Here is a 13,568-nt window from a genome sequence, read left to right on the forward strand (position 1 = left end):
CAAACTCAGAACTGTGAGATCATGACCTGAGCTGAAATTAAGAATCAGACACCTAACCGACTGAGCTACCTACGTGCCCCCCTAGGATAGTTCTTTTGTCCAAGATTGCTTAACTGAATTGCTTGTCCAATTTCTCTATAACTTCTGATCACTCCATGGTTTTGGTGAGGCAAAGATCAAAGGACAGGGTCAAAATATCCTTAAGGAATGATTGTTATTATTCTTTTAAGCATAATAATGGTATCAGGATTAAGGTTTTTCTCTTCTAGACATACAATTTTTTTTAATTTTAATGTTTATTTATTTTTGAGAGAGTAAAAATGGGGGAGGATCAGGGAGAGGGGGACAGAGGACCCAAAGCTGGCACTGCACTGACAGCAGTGAGCCTGATGTGGGGCTTGAACTCATGAACGGGGAGATCATGAGCTGAGCCAAAGTCAGAAGCTTAACTGATTGAGCCACTCAAGGGCCCCTAGAGATACTAAACTATTAATGAGTGAAATAATGTGATATCTAGAATGCACTTCAAAATAATATGGCGGGGCACCTGGCTGGTGCCATGATCTCGGGATCATGAGTTCAGACCCCATGTTGGGCATAGAGTTTACTTTAAAAAAACCCCAACATATATATATATGGGAATGAATGGGATTATATATGAAACAAGATTGGCCATGAGTTTATAATTGTCAAACCTGGTGATGGGTTTATGAGGGTTCATTATATCATGCTATTTTTATATATATCTGAAATTTTACATATTGAAAAGGTAAAATAATAACAATTATTTTTTTAAAGTTTATTTATTTATTTTCAGAGACAGAGAAAGTGCAAGTAGGGGAGGGGCAGAGAGAGAGATAGAATCCCAAGCAGGTTCCATGCTGTCAGCACAGAGCCCCACATGGTGCTCGATTTCACAAACTGTGAGATCATGACCTGACCTGAAAACAAGAGTCAGATGCTTAACCAACAAGCCACCCAGGTGCCCCAACATAATTTTTTTTTAAGTCTTTGAAATCAAAAGTCAGGGTCAAAATGTGTTTGTTTTTTGTCTTTATCCACAGCTACAAAAATGAAATCCAAGTTCTCTCCTATGTTCTCAAGGTCCTGGTCTGATTCCTACTTGTCTTTCTGATCTTGTCTACTTCTTTCCTCTTCTGGGCTATTCAGAGAATAAAATGCGAATGGTGTCCCCTAGACCAGTGTAGTCTAGAAGCTGCCTTCCTCCTCACCATTTCACTCTGTCTGCCTGGACCTTCTTTCATTTCCTGGGACACAGCAAGCATTTTCCTGCCTCAGGGCCTTTGCAGTTATTCCTTAATCTGGAGTCCCTTGGCTACCCAAATCTTAGCTTAAATGTCATTCATTCCTCAGAAATGTTTTCCCTTACCACCCTCACTAATATAGTCGTTCATATTTTAACCATCTCAATACTTTTATTGCTCTCAGAGCTTTGTCACCTTTTTTCTGTGTCTTTTACCAGAATACAAACTCCATGATCTCAGGGACTGTTTGTCTGGTACATAGAAGGCACTCAATAAATATTTGCTCAATGAATTATAATTCTAGCCTTTTTTAAGGCCTGCTTTAAATCACCTCCATCATAAAGCCTTCTTTGAGTCCTCTTGGTGAGAATCTTTTTACTCTACTAGGTTTACAAACAGACATAAAGGGGAAGCTGGCCTGTTTTACTTTTCTCATGGTCTATTGTAGTGACATCTAGAATAAATCTGGTATGTCCTTTTGTATTTTTTCTTTTCTTTTTTGTTTATTTATTTCGAGAGAGAGAGTGAGCGAGCACAAGCTGGGGAGGAGCGGAGAGTGAGGGAGACAGAGAATCCCAAGCAGACTCTGCACTGATTGAGCCCTGGTGCGGGGCTCAATCTCTTGAACCATGAGACCATGACCTGAGCCAAAATCAAGAGTCAGATGCCTAACTGACTGAGCCACCTAGGTGCCCTGTATTGTTTCTTTATGTTAACATTTTGCAAATTATTTTTCTATCTAAATTTTAAAAGGTTTCAGATTACGAAGTGCTGCTTCTAAACATGTTTTCTACGTCCAGGTTGAGAGTTTCACCTTTTTTAATAGTCTTTGTTTCTATGGCCTCCCAGCATTCATGACACATGAGGATGTCATGATGCTGAGATGAAGAATGACTGGTTTAGTGGGACTTGCCCTCATTGACATGTCCATGCTTTGGGGAAATGCAGGTACACAAATTAATCAGCTAAAATCTCCTACAGTGCGTCTCTTGCCAGTTGGGTCATGGTTCTCTTTCAAATGGGGCTTTGATTCACATAACTTATATACCTGAAAGCACTCTTGTCACCATTTGCTAATTGCTTCCTATCAAATATGAACATATAGCAATGTGCATTTGCCTATAAACAGAGGACACTTTAATTCTCAAAATAAAGTTTTAACGTGTGTGGTGATTGTCACACCTAAAACTAATATAACACTGTATATTAACTATGCTGGAATTAAAATAAAATTAAAAAGTAATATTTTAAAAAGAAAAAAAATTATGCTCATTGTGAACAGATTCTAGAAGACATTTTGTCTTTTTCCCAATGGCAGTATTTTTGGAGTGGTTCTTCCAGTCAGCTTATTTGCAGAATTGTTTAAACTAACACTAATTTTACTGTAGCAATCGAAACAAATGTTTCCATTTTGAAAATGCTGGAAAAAATAAAGATCTGCAATTCAAATGAATGGGGAGGTTGTTACATTGTGGTAAGTAAAATGGGTGTTTATACTTAAATTTTTTTTTCAAGAAACATCATCCAAAAAATTCATTATTAAAAGTTTCCTGGATGGATGTAGCAGGTTCTATATAAGTCTTCATGGATTATGATTGATAGCATAGATATCCTAATTCTCCATTCTCAAAAGACAACTGTTTATTAAGACGGATCTATCATTTCAGCAACTGAAAAGAAAGTGCATAGAACCATAACACATCACTCCACAACGAGTTAAGCACATAACACGGTTTTATTTCTGTTTGGAAAAATTATAACTGAAGAAAAGTTTTTATACATTCCTCCCAAGGGAGTCTGTATTTAAAAAAAATTTTTTTTTCAACGTTTATTTATTTTTGGGACAGAGAGAGACAGAGCATGAACAGGGGAGGGGCAGAGAGAGAGGGAGACACAGAGAGAGAGGGAGACACAGAATCGGAAACAGGCTCCAGGCTCTGAGCCATCAGCCCAGAGCCTGACGCGGGGCTCGAACTCACGGACCGCGAGATCGTGACCTGGCTGAAGTCGGACGCTTAACCGACTGCGCCACCCAGGCGCCCCGAGAGTCTGTATTTTAAAGGATTGCTACAGAAATAAAACTTGATCTCAATTTAGTGTGTAATTACATAATAACAGATTTTAAAGATTCTAAATACAGGAGTCTATGAGCTCAAGGTTTATAGCAGTTAGTACTACCTATTTGTATTAAATCAGTGTTTATCAATGTGATTCTGATTTCTGGGCAATTTTGTTGGCTTTTGAAATATTCATTTTATGTATATATATTTTTTCAACGTTTATTTATTTTTGGGACAGAGAGAGACAGAGCATGAACAGGGGAGGGGCAGAGAGAGAGGGAGACACAGAATCGGAAACAGGCTCCAGGCTCTGAGGCATCAGCCCAGAGCCCGACGCGGGGCTCGAACTCACGGACCGCGAGATCGTGACCTGGCTGAAGTCGGACGCTTAACCGACTGCGCCACCCAGGCGCCCCTGAAATATTCATTTTAAAAATAACTGATTTACTCAGCTGATTAAATATTAAGCAGTGTGATATCACACAATAATAAATATTTTAAAAGGTAAAAATGAACCAAAAGTGGATTCTTCGAACAAGAGAGGTTAATCTATTTCATGTTTACTGACTGTTACTGGACATAGCACAAACCAAACCCCTGTGCCTCCTCTTGCTGTCCTTGTCCAATTTGAGAATTCCAAAGCTGTAAACCTGGAAAAGACCTTCCAGAGACCCTTTGATTTCCCTCCCTGGCTTCATGAAGAAGAAAAACCCAAACCCTCCAGGCAACCAACCCCACTCATGCTCTTCCTGAACACCTCAAGGATAGAGACAACCTTTCTTTACAAAAGGAAACTTTGCTTTGGTATCAAGCAACAGTAATGGTGACATGAGATACTTACGTTCCTCACCACAGCAATATCTTACACATGCAGCGTCACCTCTCCATTTCTCACAGAAGCCTTATGAATTAGCTATTTATTAGGTCTGTTTTATAGAGAAACTCAGGCCAGAGAGTAATTTAGTCAAGGTCACACTTCTGCTAAGTGGCTGATCCAAGATACATACACCCAAGTTATCTCTTTCATTAACTCAGCTGCCTCTCAAAGGCAGCGTTTACATTTACCTACATAATGGGAAGTAATAAAATCAGTAAACGTAAGCTTAAACCTATGTTTTAGGAAAAGAGTTTCCTTGTACAATATAAATTAATAATTAGATAATCACACCAGATACCTCTTATTAAGAGTATATTCCATATTGAAAGATTCAGAACCTCAAATCTGGCCTGTTTTAAATCAAATATCCCGGTGCGGAATCAAGAGACTACAAATCCCCAAGACTTCTTTGTCATCAGTAGATCAACTCATAATTTAGCAAGCGGGCGCGCACACACAGGCGCGCGCGCGCGCGCGCGCGCGCGCGAACACCTTGTGAGGATAAAGTTCCAGGTCTTTCTTTGGGCGTCAGTTTCCAGACTTCAAGCATCTCAAATGTGTGTGTGACTAAGGAAAAGAATAGCTGAATCACTGCTAAAAGCGAATCCTCCCAATTAAAAATCTATAAAAAAAAAAAAAAAAAAAAGAGAGAGACAATTAGGCATTCCATCAGCCTTTTACCCTCGACAGCTCTTCTCTCCAAGCCAACCCAACCTACTTCCCTCCTCTTTGCCCCCACTAAACTGGGAAATAAATCCGAAGGCCGGAGGTAGAAGGGGCCTCAGCCTGGCCGGGGCTCCACTTTATTCTGAAGCCTATCGGGGCCCGGAATCCATGGGTACCAACGGGTCCCCGCTGTTGGCCGGGAGAAGCGGGGAGAGCTCCGTTTGTGGACAAGAGCAGGGCGGGGAGGTGAACAGAGCCGGAGTTCATGAGATGCCTGAATAGGCAAACGAGGGTCTAGGTAATGGGAGACCAAGGTTCCAGAGGCAAGCAGAGCGCGAGAAGGGGAGCAAGCTAGCCCTCCCGCCACTCGGTACCGCCAAACCGCAGAGCCAGCGCGCCCGCTAAGCGGAAGGCAGCGCGGCTCAGGGCCCGGCCCAGGCCTGCGCATGCGCCGCAGCTCCTCTCCTCTCCCGGCCCCCCTCCCTCCCTCATCCCGGCGGGTCTGGGGCGGCGGCGGCGGCGGCGCGGTGACGTCAGGGCGTTGGGGCAGCTCCTGTGACAGACGGAGCTGGAGCGGCGGGGCGGCGGCGGAGTCCGGCGGCTGAGATAGCGAGTGAGCGAGCGAACGAGCAGCGATCCCGGGGCTCAAGAAGCGAGAAAGAGAAGGAGGAGCGCTCGGGCGCGAGCGAGAGGAACCGCGAGCGCCAGGCTTGGGCTCGAGCCCCGGAACGGCTGAGGAGCCCGCCCGCTCCCCTCCCCTCCCCCTCCCCGGGACCGGGCCCAGCGCGCCATCCTCCCCCTCCCTCCTTCCCTCCCTCCCTCCTTCCTCCCTTCCCTCTCCCTCTCCCCCTCCCCCGCCGGTGGATGGGAGTGAAGGACGGAAGAGGCCCTGCGGAGGCGGCGGTGCAGCGCTCCGGTAAGGCGGCGAGGGTCTGCGCTCTCCCCTCTGTCTTCTCCTCCGCGCTCGGGCTGCTGCGGGCCGGGCCGGGCGGCCTGACGAGGTGGCTGCGCCGGTCCCCTCCCTCCCATTCTCCCCTCCCCCTGCCGCCGCCTCCTCCTTCTTCTTCTCCTCTCCTCGCTCTCAAAATGGCGGCCGCGACGGCCGTTGAGTGAGAGACACGGGAGGAGGGGGGACAGGCCGGGGAGGGCGCTGTCCTCGCTCCCCTCCTCCCCGGCCCGGGTTCGGGGGGTGCCGGGGCTGCCCCGACTCCACCCGCGGCCCTCCCCGGGAGGAGATCGCCCTCCTCCCTCAGTGACTTAGCAAGAAAAGTATTCTTGGGTAGGAAGGGCGTGGAGAGCAGGTCGCTCTCTGATCTTGGGGAAAGGGTTCGGCCCTCCTCTCCCTGGCCGCGGAAGGCGAGCACCGCAGTCCCCACCCCACCCGTGGTTGGCGGCTTGGGGACCGGGCTCAGCCCCGCGCGGCCTCGGCACCCATAGGCCTTCAGGCGTTCCGTCCCCCACCTGTCCTTAGGATGGGATTGACCTAAGGAGGCTGGCCCAGCCCTTCTCTGGTCCCTCTGTGCGGTGGTCCAGGCTCTACATCCACTAAAGAGGAGCGGCCGACCCACTGAACCATCCGCAGCGTCCACCCACCAAATCAGGCAGGATTTTCTTTTCTGCCACTGGCTCCTGAAACGGGAGTTGCCTTTTGACGTTGTAACACAGCTTCGAGGCCCTCAGCCATTCCCCTTCATCTATCTCCCCACTCCTTTAGGAAACGCAGTGTCTTCTTTAGTCTCCCAGCTGAGAAAATAGAGAATGTCTTTGAGGTGGTGGGCAGATTTTAACGCTCTCTCAACATTAGAGAAGAGAAAGAGGTTTTCAGTGTCTTAGATAAGAGAGAGCAGGGTGCCTTGGCTTTATTTGTTTTTCTGCTTTTCTTCAGTGACTTAGCAAGAAACTCCCTGGGAGGAGGGCAGGAGATTTTCTTTTGGGGTTGGGGTTTGAGTCCAGATTACATCAATCCTTTGGTTAAGAATTTGTACTTTTGAAGAGAAGAACCAGATTTGTGGTTTCATTCTCAATGGGCGATGTCATGCCAAGGTCCCCCCCCCCCCTTTTCCTTAAGAGGCAATCGGGAGAGAATAAAGATATTACTGTTGTTCTGACCTCTACTTTAACACGTAGCCCTCGACATTCATAACGTTTTAAAGGGTAAACAAATTTGGGCCATTTTTGGAAATTCTATTTTTGTTGGTAGGTGGGTTGTTTTGTGTGGATTTCATTTTGAGTGTAGGGCGGAGGAGACAGAGCTTGGGCCTTTAATACCAGTAATGTCATCCATCTCCTTTTGCCTCAGTAGTATTCACTTAAAATTTTTTTCTTCTTTCTTTTTATCCTTTTTTTTTTTTTTTTCTTCCCTCTTTTCTGCAGCAGGGCTTGATTGCTGCAGGGTTCAGCCTCTTATTCAAGAAAATTTCCTGCCTGGGTTATGTCGGCAGTGATATAATATTGACTGTATAAAAAGCTTTTACTTAAAAAATTCTGATTTGGTTCCAAGATATTAGCTAGCTTTTAATCTCTCATGGGTATCTTTCAGGACACAATTTTGCAAAATAACTGGCAATTGCAAATTGCAGTTTTTATTAAAGCAGAAGTGTAATCTGTATTTAGGGTGATTTATTCTTGTTCTATTATAAATGATCATTGTTTGAACTGTTCAGAAGGGGAGGATCTCTGAAAACAAATCTGAACCTGTTATTTTTTATAAATCAAAGGAAGGAACACAATTTCTCACAAAATATTTCTGTGTGTATTAATTTTGAGAAAGATTGCCCTGTTTTGGTACCCACTCCCTCCCCTTTTAAAAATGGACTAATATTTGTGGATGCTGTGAACAGCCATTGAGCTGAGGAGACTGGGTGGAGTAAGAGAGCAGAAGCTGTGAAATGCTAGATTGCCCTTTCATAGCATTTTTCTCTTGCTTATGTTTTGTAAGGTTATTTGATACTAATTGGTGCTACAACAAAGGCATTTCTCTGTGGTAAATCTTAAAATCTGTTGTTTTTAGTTTTGACCATTTTTGCAAGGTGAGTGTTGAACGATTGGGGTAAAAAGCAATGCCCCTACTCTTAAGCAGACACTTATTGTCTCTCTGTATTTGTGTGTATACATACACACATACAACCCTTGTTAATGTTTTTTATTCTTTTAGTAAAGTAAGTGTAAGTTAATGAATGCCAGAAATATTTGGTGAGAAATAGTGGTAGAAAATACGGCAAAAATCTAAATGAGAATACTGTATATGTCTTCTTTTACTTTAGTTTGCACTGAAACATTAAATCTATGATTTTTCAAATAACATCACTGAGTAAAAAGGGATAAGATAATTTGTGTTAAAGCGTATTTATAAAGGCTTCTTGTGTTGTCCCTTGAAAGGGACCTTTTGTAAGGTACTACCATAAGAGAGGGTAGGTCACTTTAACATCTTGCATTGGGCATTCATGTGAATAGGCATCTTCAAAGAATGTCACATTCATGTGGTAAATATGATTTTGATGAGCCTTAAGACTGTATGATATATTTTTACACTTTTGTTATTTTTAATGTGATTAGAAGGTAGAAGGATTCATATGGTGAAGGATGGGTAAGGTTAAGGATGGTAATTCACTATGTTATGTGACATATTCCCATCCTAGTATTTTAAGGTATAAAAGCGCACTAAGAGTGGTGATTTTTCAGTAGACTATTAATTACTCAAGAGCGTAAAATAATTTAACTTAAATAAGAGAGCTGTAGCTCCAAATATATATCTATGAATATATGAATGTTTTTGATACACGTGATAGTATCTTTAGCTTAATTTAGAGATCAATTTTTAAAATTCTTCATAATCCTGTATTTATAAAACTTTTATGAGATTGGGATAGATTTCTTTTTTCTTTTTTCTTTTTTTTGTAGAATTGTTTGGTATCTATTTTCCAGATGAGATAACTTTACTACATAAGAAATTTGGAGATGTTTCTGGAAGGGAAAAATCAGTTATCATAATTTTTCATTTTATAGCTAGAACATCCATGTTTCATTGTATTTTTTTTTCAATGTAAATGTTTCCCTCCTATGTACTCAATAATACACATACATAGATAACATGCATATACGCCGTATGGTTCATATCGTAGGTACCCAGAAAAAAATAGGACCTTACTTTTTGTTTACATGTGGCTCCCCTTATTCACATCTTGTCATCTTAAACAAGTGATAGAAACTATATGGAAGTTGACAACATTAGTATGGATGTATCTTTAAAAAACTCTGGGCGAAATCTTAGGGCAATCAGAATGAATTTTCCAATTCTTTCCATTGAATTCTGCGGCAGTGAGTCACACACTGTTTTGCCAAAGAGACTTAAGGCCCAGTTGGTTTTGAACTGAGCTAGCCATGTCTTCTGTGGTCCTAAGAGAGATTTTTTAATTTGCTTTTAAGTCTCTGTTTTGAATATATCATGACAGGTAACCTGTTTTCGTATCATATATGTTGGAAAAAGAGAAATAGTTAAATTGAAATGGAAATTCTTTGCCACTGTTCTTAAGTCTTCTACAATAGGACTGTAATTGTTTTGTTTTTACCTAAAATGTTGCTCTATTTAAAATAAAACTAATGGTATGCAGTGAGTTCTGAAAAGATAAAGGAAAACCTACGCTGAAGATATTAAGCTGTAAAGTGAATCCTAGTTGCTGAAGGCCAAGTGTTTTGAGAAATCTGTACTTCATGAAGAAAGATACTATAATATAAGCCTAATAGTTAACTGCAGTGAAGGCTTTTTGGATTACTTTAGCTTTGTTGCTGGTTTGGCATGACACTTTCGGGTAGTTATTAAATAGAACTGTGTTTTATGTGTATAAATGCTATGTGTATAATTTTTAACTTTGCCATGGCAGTTAGAGTTAATTGATATTTGTGAAATGCTTTATACTCATTGGATGTGGGCATCATAAGTGCTTATTATTTAGATTTATTGCTTTCTCTTTAAAAGATGGTGGCTTTTGGTTGAAACATACCTAGTTAACATTGATGTGTGTATTCATTAAGGATACTTCTGGAAAGGTATCCTCTAAAGTTACTGTCATTTAACATTGCCATAAACATTTCCCTCGAACTTTGTAAATATATTGAATGTAGTACTTATTTTCATTTGTTCTGTCAGCTACTTTTGGGCAGATTGGTATTTTTATGGATGAGAGAACTAAAATTTAGAGAATGTCTTTCCCTAAGGTCACATGTTGGGTTAGCAGCTAGAATGAAGTAAATATAAGCACTGAACCACTTGGGTATTTATTGCCTTGCGTGCTCAAAGAAACATTCCTTATTCCTTTGACAAAACGGACCCTTCTTATGTGTTTGTGAATTTCTTTCTTTTTGAAAATGGTGAAAATCCGTAGCATTTATTGTCTGCATCATATAAATTTGCATTTATTAACTTTCAGTTTTGTTAACTATTTTGCTTGCATAAGGCTTTAGGCATTTGAGTAGGGACTCCCAGAAATTGTTTACTACAGCTTTACAGTAGTATTAATAAGTAAATAAATACTTGGTGCATACATGCAGGTAGTATTAATAAGCAAATGTTAATTAAATAATATTTAATATTAAATATTTAGATAAATACATAAGTTGTATTAATAAGTAAATAAATTCTTGTTGCAATAGATTGAATGCAGAATTATGTGAAAGGAAATGTGCTGTGTTGTAGTTCTGTGTAATAGCTAACTTCCAGCGATCTTTCAGGAATTGAAGTGAAGGTGGGAGAGGTGTTTATCCTTCCTTTACAGAAATTTCATGTGTCCCACGGAACAGAGACATGTTCCTGACATACTTGTATCAGGGCCACAAAATTCTCAACTTAGTGAATTAACCCACCTGGGTACCTTACATTTGCATCTTGTAGTTACTTGTTCTTTGCATTTTGATTATCTTTGAGCTCTTATGTGTTGACAAGAGTTATTGACAGTTAACTAAGGCTGTTAATAACAAATTTTCTGAGAGACTGTCTTTTGATAGTCATAAAATTAAGAATCTGGGAAATTTCCAAAGACTTTAATTTTTTTTTTTAATTAAAAAAAAAATTTTTTTTTTTCAACGTTTATTTATTTTTGGGACAGAGAGAGACAGAGCATGAACGGGGGAGGAGCAGAGAGAGAGGGAGACACAGAATCGGAAACAGGCTCCAGGCTCTGAGCCATCAGCCCAGAGCCTGACGCGGGGCTCGAACTCACTGACCGTGAGATCCTGACCTGGCTGAAGTCGGACGCTTAACCGACTGCGCCACCCAGGCGCCCCCCAAAGACTTTAATTTTTAAAACCATACAAAAGTTTTGTGTTTATTAAGATTTTGCATATTGTTTAATCCACTTTTAGTCTCTGGCAAAGATAGAAGGATATGTTTTATGATTTTATTGCTCTGTATCCATAAGGCATATATTTTGTCTATTCATCTTTCTGTATTTGTTTTTATTTTATCAAAAATATGCTGACTGCAGGACACCTGGTTGGCTCAGTTGGAAGAGTGTGAGACTCTTAATCTTGGGCTCGTGAGTTCGAGCCCCACATTGGGTGTAGAGATTACTTAAATTAGTAAATAAAATAAAAACTTTAAGAAAAATTATGCTGACTGCAAAAGAAGGGAAGGTGAAGATGAATCAGTGTTATTGATTATTTACCTTTTTTGGTTAATTTTTATTTTTTAAGGGTGGGGAAAGTTCTGTACGTTTAGTATTATCACAGAAAATAAATTAAGGTGTTGACTAAACCATATATGAATATTTTAGTAGTCCTAACTCCACAATTTGCCAGCTATGTGCTTTGAGTAGAAGCTTCGATTTCCTTTTCTATAAATGGATAATATTGACAGTATCTAACTCACAAAATAATGGCTACTGTTGAATGATGAATGGCCTGTAAACCCTTCATAACTATTTTTATTGTTGGAGACCTTTTTTTAAGAAAGAGAATATAACATACAGTTTAATCAAGTAAACAGTCATTAATATATTAATATAGTAGGTTTTATAGTTGTAAGTATATTTCTTAAGAATTAGTATTGGGTTTTTTTTCCCCTTCTTTGGTATCCATTATGTGTATCTGAATCCTGTAATGGCTTCAGAGTTTCATAATAGGTAAAGAGTGCTATGTAAATCAATGCTAAGTGGAATACTTTTTTTTAAATGTAAAAAGCATGTTGCAAATGAGCATTTTATTTAAACTGAAATATGGTTTACAATCTATTTTAACAATCAATATTTTTGTTTGTACTGTTAAGTATTATTAATTTAAATAATCCCACATTTTTCCTATTTTTTTTTTAACAAAGTTTTTATTTTGGAATAATTTTAGATCTACAGACAAGTTGTAAAGATAGTGCAGAGAGTTCATACATCCCTGAGCCCGGTTTTCCCCATTGTTAATACCTTACGTTTTTGAGGTACATTTGTCAATCTTGGTAATTACTATTGGCTACACTCCAGACTTTATGTGGATTTGACTAGTTTTTCCATTAATGTACTCTTTCTGCTCCAGATCCAACCCAGGGTACCAAATTGCATTTGATTATGTCACTCCAGTCTCTTCTGGTCTGTGACAGTTTCTCAGTGGTTCCTTGTTTTCCAGTACTATCTTGACAGTCTTGAGTAGTTCTGGTCAGGTATCCAGTAAAATGTCTCCCAAGCTGGGTTTGTCTGGTGTTTTTTTATTAGACTGGGGCTATAGGTTTTTGGAAGAAATACCACGGAGGTAAATGTCACTTCTCATCACATCATGTCAAAGGCTACATGATACTCACTAAACATCACTGGTGGTGTTAACCTTCATCATTTGGTTGATGTAGTGTGTGCCCATTTTCTGTACCCTAAACTTACTGTTTTTTCTTTTTCTTACTTTATCCTTTGGAAGCTAGTCAAGTTCCATGTAGAGGGTGAGCAGCGTTTACATACGTTAATTGGAATTCTTCATCTCCTCTTCTCCATTTATTAAAAAATTTACATCTTTGACTATCAGAAAAATTTTGTTTAGGATTTTAAATATTAATCCTAAATTTTGCCTGGTTTCCTTTTTTTTTTTTTAATGTCTATTTATTGAGAGAGAGAGAGAGAGAGAGACAGTGCAATTGGGGGAGGGGCAGAGAGAAAGAGGGGGACAGAATTCAAAGCAGGCTCCAGGCTGTGAACTTACAAACCGCGAGATCATGACTTGAGCTGAAATCAGACAGACACTTAACCAACTGAGCCACTCAGGTGTCCTTGGGTTTCTATTTAAAAAGTATCCAGCACCATTACATATCTTTTTCTTCTAAATGTTTATCAATTTTTCTGTCCAGCAAACATTTATCTATATTGTATCCCAAGTGCTGAGGATACAAACATGATTGTCAGTCCCTGCCCTTAAAGTATATAAATATATATTTAATATGCAAAGGTAGCACAATAGTGCTATAATCAAAATATGTACTTGGTGCAATGAGAGTCCAGAATTTTCAAGGAAGTCTTCACAAAGATGATGAACATTTTTTTTTTTTAATATATGAAATTTATTGTCAAATTGGTTTCCATACAACACCCAGTGCTCATCCCAAAAGGTGCCCTCCTCAATACCCATCACTCACCCTCTCCTCCCTCCCACCCCCCATCAACCCTCAGTTTGTTCTCAGTTTTTAACAGTCTCTTATGCTTTGGCTTTCTCCCACTCTAACCTCTTTTTTTTTTTTTT

General features: G+C 40.2%; 1 protein-coding gene across 1 annotated transcript in view; it reads left to right on the top strand.

The window, feature by feature from the left end:
• The first annotated feature begins 5,405 nt into the window (after positions 1 to 5,405).
• PAFAH1B1 (platelet activating factor acetylhydrolase 1b regulatory subunit 1) overlaps positions 5,406 to 13,568 on the top strand; it is a 78,851-nt gene continuing 70,688 nt past the window's right edge. The window contains exon 1 of the mRNA XM_040455536.1: positions 5,406 to 5,784. The gene's annotated coding sequence lies outside the window, so the exon portion shown is untranslated. The remainder of the gene's footprint in view (positions 5,785 to 13,568) is intronic.

The sequence above is a fragment of the Herpailurus yagouaroundi genome, unplaced genomic scaffold (genome assembly GCF_014898765.1).
Source record: "Herpailurus yagouaroundi ecotype Mexico unplaced genomic scaffold, PumYag 215, whole genome shotgun sequence".
Classification (NCBI taxonomy): Eukaryota; Metazoa; Chordata; class Mammalia; order Carnivora; family Felidae; genus Herpailurus; species Herpailurus yagouaroundi.